A 7,662-nucleotide genomic window follows, 5' to 3' on the forward strand; every position below is an offset into this window, starting at 1 on the left:
CTTCGTACTCAACCATATTGTTTTTACACTTGAAAGTCAATCTAGTTATAAACGGAAAATGTGTGCCTTGAGGAGTAATAATCACTTCCCCAATGTCTCTACCATACTGATTAACAGCTCCATCAAATACCATGCCCCAACGGGAACTAGGTTCTAGCCCTTCTTCAAGCAATGGTTCATCACAATCTTTCATTTTCAAGTACAAGATCTCTTCATTAGGAAAATCATATTGTACTGACTAAAAATCTTCAATCGGTTGGTGGGCCAAATGGTCAGCCAAGACACTATCTTTAGTAGCTTTTTGAGATAGGTACTCGATATCATACTCTGATAATAACATCTGCCAACGGGAAATCCTCCCAGTTAAAGAAGGCTTCTCAAAAATATACGTGATTGGATCCATTTTGGATATCAACCAAGTGGTATGATTCAACATATACTAGCGCAGACGCTTAGCAGCCCAAGCCAATGCGCAACAAGTCTTTTCATTCATAGAATACCGAGTCTCACAGTCGGTGAATTTCTTACTGAGGTAGTAAATAGCATATTCTTTCTTCCCAGTTTCATCTTGCTGGCCCAGAACACAACCCATACTCTCATCAAGCACAGTCAAGTACATGATCAACGGTCTTCCATCAACAGACGGAGACTGAATCGGAGGTTCAAGCAGATATTCCTTGATACTATCAAAAGCTTTCTGGCAATCCTCGATCCAATCACAGGACTAATCTTTCCGAAGAAGCTTGAATATAGGTGTACACGTGGCAGTCATGTGTGAAATAAATCTTGAGATATAATTCAAGCGGCCAAGAAAACCTCTGACTTGCTTCTCAGTTTTTGGCGCAGGCATCTCTTGTATTGATTTGACCTTGGCAAGATCAACTTCAATACCCTTCTCGCTGACAATAAAGCCTAACAACTTACAAAAATGAACACCGAATGTACACTTATTAGGATTCAAGCGGAGTCTGTATTTCCTCAAACGCTGGAACAACTTCAACAAATGCTCAACATGCTCTTCTTCTTCACTGGATTTAGCAATCATATTATCAACATAGACTTCGATCTCTTTGTGCATCATATCATGAAAAAGAGTGGTCATTGCTCTCTGGTATGTTGCACTAGCATTTTTTAAACCGAAAGGAATCACTCTATTACAGAATTTTTCCTAAGGTGTAATGAATGTGGTCTTCTCCATATCTTCGGGTGCCATTTTAATCTGATTATAATTGGAAAATCCGTCCATAAATGAAAATACTTTGAACTTAATTGTATTGTCTACCAACATATCAATGTGTGGAAGAGGAAAATCATCTTTCGGACTAGCTTTATTCAAATCTCTATAATCAACACACATACGAACTTTTCCATCCTTCTTAGGAACGGGCACAATATTGGCCACCCACTGCGGATACTCAGTAGTAACAAGGAAACTGACATCAATCTGCTTTTGCACTTCTTCTTTGATTTTTACTGCCATGTCAGGATGAGTCCTCCTCAACTTCTGCTTGACTGGCGGGCATTTTGGCTTCAACGACAATTTATGCTCCACAATCTCAGAATCCAAACCAGGCAATTCTTGATAGGACCAAGCAAACGCATCTGAAACTAACAACATCTGCAAGGGATACGAGTAAGTCAGGATAAAACTGAGGTACTCGAACCATGCAGGGGAAAAGCGATTTCACTAAGGAAATGCGCACTCAACTCAACTGGGGAAGATAAACTTCAACACAGGAGGAGCAGAAATCTATTATCCACTACCTGTTACTGGGTAAGGAGATAATAAAGATCTGACAGAGAGAACATCCATCATCGGTTAGGATGAACATATCAAGGATGACTCGCTGAGGATTCCAAGAGAGGAAATTCATTACCGGTTACTGGGTAAGAATAACCTTGTTGGGGAAAATGCAGAAAAAATAGGATTTACAACTACCAGTTACTGGGCCGAAGACCAAGGGTGAGAGTATCCGTCATCGGTTAGGATGAACATATAAAGGATAAACTCGAAAGGGAAGAAAATTCGTCATCGGTTAGGATGAACATATCAAGGATAGACTTGCTTGGGATTGTCAAGGAGGATACCCGTCATCGGTTAAGATGAACATATCAAGGATAAACCAACTGAACAAAAAGTAGGAATTACATCTACTGAATGTTGGATAGAATACCGTCAAAGAGAAAATCTGTCACCGGTTAAGATGAACATATCAAGGATAGACTCTATGAGGAGATAAAATAGGAATTACGTCTATTAGTTACTGGATAGAATAGCAAGAGAGAGAATTTGTCACTGGCTAAAGTGAACATATCAAGGATCAACTCGACAGAGGGAACAAAAAGCAGGATTTACGACTACCAGTTATTGGGTAGAAGACCGCAAAGAGAAGGAAACCCATCATCGGTTAGGATGAACATATCAAGGATTAACTCTCTGGGAAACAAAAATAGGGATTACAACTACCTTTTTACTGGGTAGAATACCAAGAAGAGAATATTTGTCACTGGTTAAAGTGAACATATCAAGGATAAACTCAAGTAGGGGAGAGAAAGATATCCATCACCGGTTAGGATGAACATATCAAGGATATACTTCCCTGGGGACAAAAATCCACTGGGGATTCTACTACTAGGAAAACAGGAGTACTTTTGTCGGGTATTGGGCAAGAAGTAACAAACTGCAAATTAAGAAGAATATTACCAGTTACTGGGCAATAGACTCTTAGGGGACTCAAAGCATCTATCTAGGTAAGAACTAGAAAGAATAGTCAATCAAGACTCAACCCATTGAGGACATAAACCAAGGGGAGTGATTCCATCCAGATAATTAACTGGGGAGGAAACTGAAATAATAATCATCCACGAGGAAACAAACTCAGCGGGGAAAAGGAGAAAGGTTAAAGTCTTTCTGCTTAAGGGGCTGACATTCTACAATTGAAGGAGGATAGACACCAGATTTGTATGGGGATAGGGTACCGCCATAGCAAAGAGTAAAAATCTCGAATGAATCAATATGTTGGTGCAAATGTGCAATTATGAAATTATATGAATGTATATGTATATGTATATATGATGATTATACTGACAACACGATCACAAAGGATACAAAGGTGTCGCAAAGAATTTGGATCATCGGTACAATCCTCGGTCAATCCACAAAATATGGAGACAACTGCTGGAGAACAGAGAGATCAACATCCCAAAGGCTCAACCCTAGCTGAGGAAGGAGAAGATCTGCCGAGGAAAGAACATCAAATCTGTGGGGAATTTTAGGTCAACACCATAAAAGTGGGAGACAACCCTATAGAGAACAATCATAAAAAAAGTTGCTCAGAAACCATGAGAGAATTCTTACTGGGAGCAAGTCGACTGGCGATCGGCGGGGAAACCAATGCAATCTACTGGGGAAAATCAACCATCTCCAAAGATAAATCCTGCTGAGGAAATACGAACTCTGTTGGGGAAGGCCGAAACTCTGTCGAGGAAAATAACACACCGCAGGATATCTAAATCAACCAACTCAGCTGGGGACAAAGAAAGAAGCTCCATCGGGGATCGCCGAGGAACTGAATCAACAGAAACGTCTAGGGATACCCAAAGGGTTAACTGCTTGGAGAACCTCTAATGTTTCGCACTTAAGAACTTGCTATCCATCAAAATGTTGTTGATATTTCTTTTAATTGCTTTGAAAAATTCTTGCTTTTATATATTTAAGAAAAATTGATTTTGATTAAAAATTTAATTTTCAAAATGATCATAGTAAAATTTTAAACTATTGGCTGAAGTAAATAAGAGTAGAAACAATTGGATAAAAGCTCAACTTTATTTGATAGGATGGTAGTCTGTAAATGACAAGACCCCATAGATTTTTACAAAGTTGAAAATTGTAATTTACAATGCAAAAGGGTTACGTTGAATACAAATGATCCTTAATCCTTCTACCAACTCTTGATATCCATTGTGCTATTGACCGCTACTGGGATGATGAATCGACGTCAACCCTTGTGCTCAATCAAATCTTCAAAACTTTGAATATCAGCAGAATGCAGTTACTTGCCATAATCCCTAATTTTTGCATAAATTGCCCCAAGGTGGGGTACTCAACTTATCGGGAAATTTTTTCTGTTTTATGTCTCTAATTTTTGCCTGGACCACCCTTTCAGGTTTTCAATCCACCGAGACGCTTATTTTTTGCCTAAGTAGCCCTTTCAGGTTTTCAACTTAGCGAGCTATTCTTTTTTTTTTAGGTGAAGTATTTCTTGACTGCATCTGCGTTCACAGGACAAGTGAACTCTTCACCATCCATAGTTGTAAGAATCAATGCACCGCCTGAAAAAGGCTCTCTTAACAACATATGGCCTTCGTAATTAGGAGTCCATTTGAAAGTTAAAATCTTCTTGAGCACAAGGTCACCTTCTCTGAACACACGAGGTCTGACCTTCTTGTCAAAAGCTTTCTTCATCCTTTGCTGATACAACTAACCATGACACATGGCAGTCAATCTCTTCTCTTCAATAAAATGCAGTTGATCAAACCTGGTCTGACACCATTCAGCCTCAGTCAACTTGGCTTCCATGAGCACACACAGTGATGGAATCTCAACCTCTACTGGGAGTACTACTTCCATACCATATACAAGAGAGAAAGGGGTTGCCCCTGTTGAAGTGCGGACAGATGTACGATACCCATGCAAAGCAAATGGGAGCATCTCATGCCAATCCTTGTATATGACAACCATCTTATGAATAATCTTCTTGATGTTCTTATTCGTAGCTTCAACAGCCTCATTCATCTTGGGTCTGTAGGGAGAAGAATTATGATGTGCAATCTTGAAGTCTTTGCAAATAGCTTCCACCATATTATTATTCAAGTTCGATCCATTATCAGTAATGATCTTGCTTGGCATACCATAATGGTGGCATATGATCTAATTCCTGATAAACCTTACAACAACTTGCTTGGTTACATTTTCATACGATGTCGCTTCAACCCATTTTGTGAAGTAGTCAATTGCCACCAAAATGAAATGATGTCCATTCGAAGCTTTGGGCTCAATCATCCCAATCATATCAATTCCCCACATGGAGAAAGGCCATGGGGAAGAGATAAAATTTAATAGTGTCAAAGGAACATCAATCTTATCAACATAAATTTGACACTTGTGGCACTTCTTCACAAACTTGCAACAGTCAGATTCCATTGTCAGCCAATAGTAACCTGCTCGCAACATCTTATTTGCCATTGCATGTCCATTGGAATGAGTACCAAAGTAACCTTCATGCACTTCGGTCATCAACAAGTCTGCTTTGTGTCTATCCACGCATCTGAGCAAAACCATGTCTAAGTTTCTCTTGTATAGTATATCACCATTCAAGTAGAAATTACCGGCTAATCTTCTCAAAGTCTTCTCATCTTTCAAAGATGCCCCAGACGGGTAAATCTGACTTTGAAGGAAACACTTGATGTCATAATACCACGGCTTCTCGTATTTGATCTCTTCCACAACAAACACATGAGTTGGCCTATCAAGACGCATCACAGACAAATTGGGAACTTCATTCCAATACTTCACTATAATCATTGATGCCAACGTTGCAAGAGCATCTGCCATTCAGTTTTCATCTCGAGGGATATGATGAAACTCAACCTTTGTAAAAAAAGTTGAAATCCTCCTCGCATAATCTATAGATGCTATTAAACCAGGTTGAGTTTTCTCCCATTCTCCTTTGATTTGATTCACAACCAAAGTCGAATCACCGAAGACATCCAAATACTTGATTCTGAGATTCATGGCCTCTTCAAGCCCCATAATGCAAGCTTCATATTCTGCCATATTGTTTATACATTTGAAAGTCAATCTAGTTGTACATGGTAGATGCATGCCTTGAGGAGTAATAATCACTGCCCCAATGCCATTTCCATATTGATTAACATCTCCATCAAATACCATGCCCCAACGGGAACCAGGTTCTGGACCTTCTTCAAGCAATGGTTCATCACAATCCTTCATTTTCAAGTATAAAATCTCTTCATCAGGAAAATCATACTGCACTGACTGATAATCTTCAATCGGTGGGTGAGCCAAATGGTCAGCCAAGATACTACCTTTGATCGCCTTCTGAGATTGGTATTCTATATCATACTCTGATAACAACATTTACCAATGGGAAGTTCTCCCAGTTAAAGCAGGTTTCTCAAATATATACTTGATCGGGTCCATTTTGGATATCAACCAAGTGGTATGATTCAACATATACTGACGCAGACACTTAGCAGCCCAAGCCAATGTGCAACAAGTCTTCTCAAGCATAGAATATCGAGTCTCACAGTCGGTGAACTTCTTACTGAGGTAGCAAATTGCAAATTCTTTCTTTCCAGTCTCATCTTGTCGGCCAAGAACACAACCCATACTATCTTCGAGCACAGTCAAATACATAACCAACGGTCTTGCTTCAACAGGTGGAGACAAAATCGGAGGCTCAAGTAAATATTCCTTGATACTGTCAAAAGCTTTTTGGAAATCTTCGGTCCAATCACAAGACTGATCTTTCCGAAGAAGCTTGAATATAGGCGCACATGTGGCAGTCATGTGGGAAATGAATCTGGAGATATAATTCAAGCGGCCGAGAAAACCTCTGACTTGCATCTCAGTTTTAGGCGCAGGCATCTCTTGTATTGCTTTGACCTTGGCAGGATCAACCTCAATACCCTTTTCACTGACTATAAATCCCAACAACTTACCAGAACGAACCAAAAGTACACTTATTGGGATTCAAGCGGAGTTTATACTTCCTCAAACGCTGGAATAACTTCAACAAATGCTCAACATATTCCTCTTCATCAATCGATTTAGCAATCATGTCATCGACATAAACTTCAATCTCTTTATGCATCATATCATGAAAAAGAGTAGTCATTGCTCTTTGGTAAGTCGCACCAGCATTCTTCAAACCGAAAGGCATCACTCTATAACAGAATGTTCCCCAAGGTGTAATTAATGTGGTCTTCTCCATATCTTCGGGTGCCATCTTGATTTGATTACATCTGGAAAATCTATCCATAAACGAAAAGACTTTGAATTTAGCAGTATTGTCTATCAACATATCAATGTGTGGCAGAGGGAAATCATCTTTTGGATTGACTTTATTCAAATCTCTATAATCAACACACATGCGGACTTTTCCATCTTTATTTGGTACAGGCACAATATTGGCCATCCATTGCGGATATTCAGCGGTCACAAGGAAACTGCCATCAATTTGCTTCTGCACTTCCTCTTTGATCTTCACAGCCATATCAGGATGTCTTCTTCTCAACTTCTGCTTGAATGACGGGCATTCTAGCTTCAACGACAATCTATGCTCCACAATATCAGAATCCAACCCAGGCATGTCTTGATAGGACTAAGCAAACACATCTGAATACTCTCGAAGAAGATCAATCAACCCCTTCTTAACATCTGGACAAAGTCGAGACCCAATCTTGACTTCCTTCACGTCATCCTCAGAACCCACGTTGACTAGCTCAATCTGCTCTTCAAACGGATGAATAATCTTTTCATCTTGCTCAAGAAGACGAGATAATTCATCACTCACTTCTTTATCACTTTCCTCCTTAGCCTCAAACACAGGGAATTCAAAATTTGGAGAAGGAGAATGA

Source organism: Lathyrus oleraceus, chromosome 3 (genome assembly GCF_024323335.1).
Source record: "Lathyrus oleraceus cultivar Zhongwan6 chromosome 3, CAAS_Psat_ZW6_1.0, whole genome shotgun sequence".
Taxonomy (NCBI): Eukaryota; Viridiplantae; Streptophyta; class Magnoliopsida; order Fabales; family Fabaceae; genus Lathyrus; species Lathyrus oleraceus.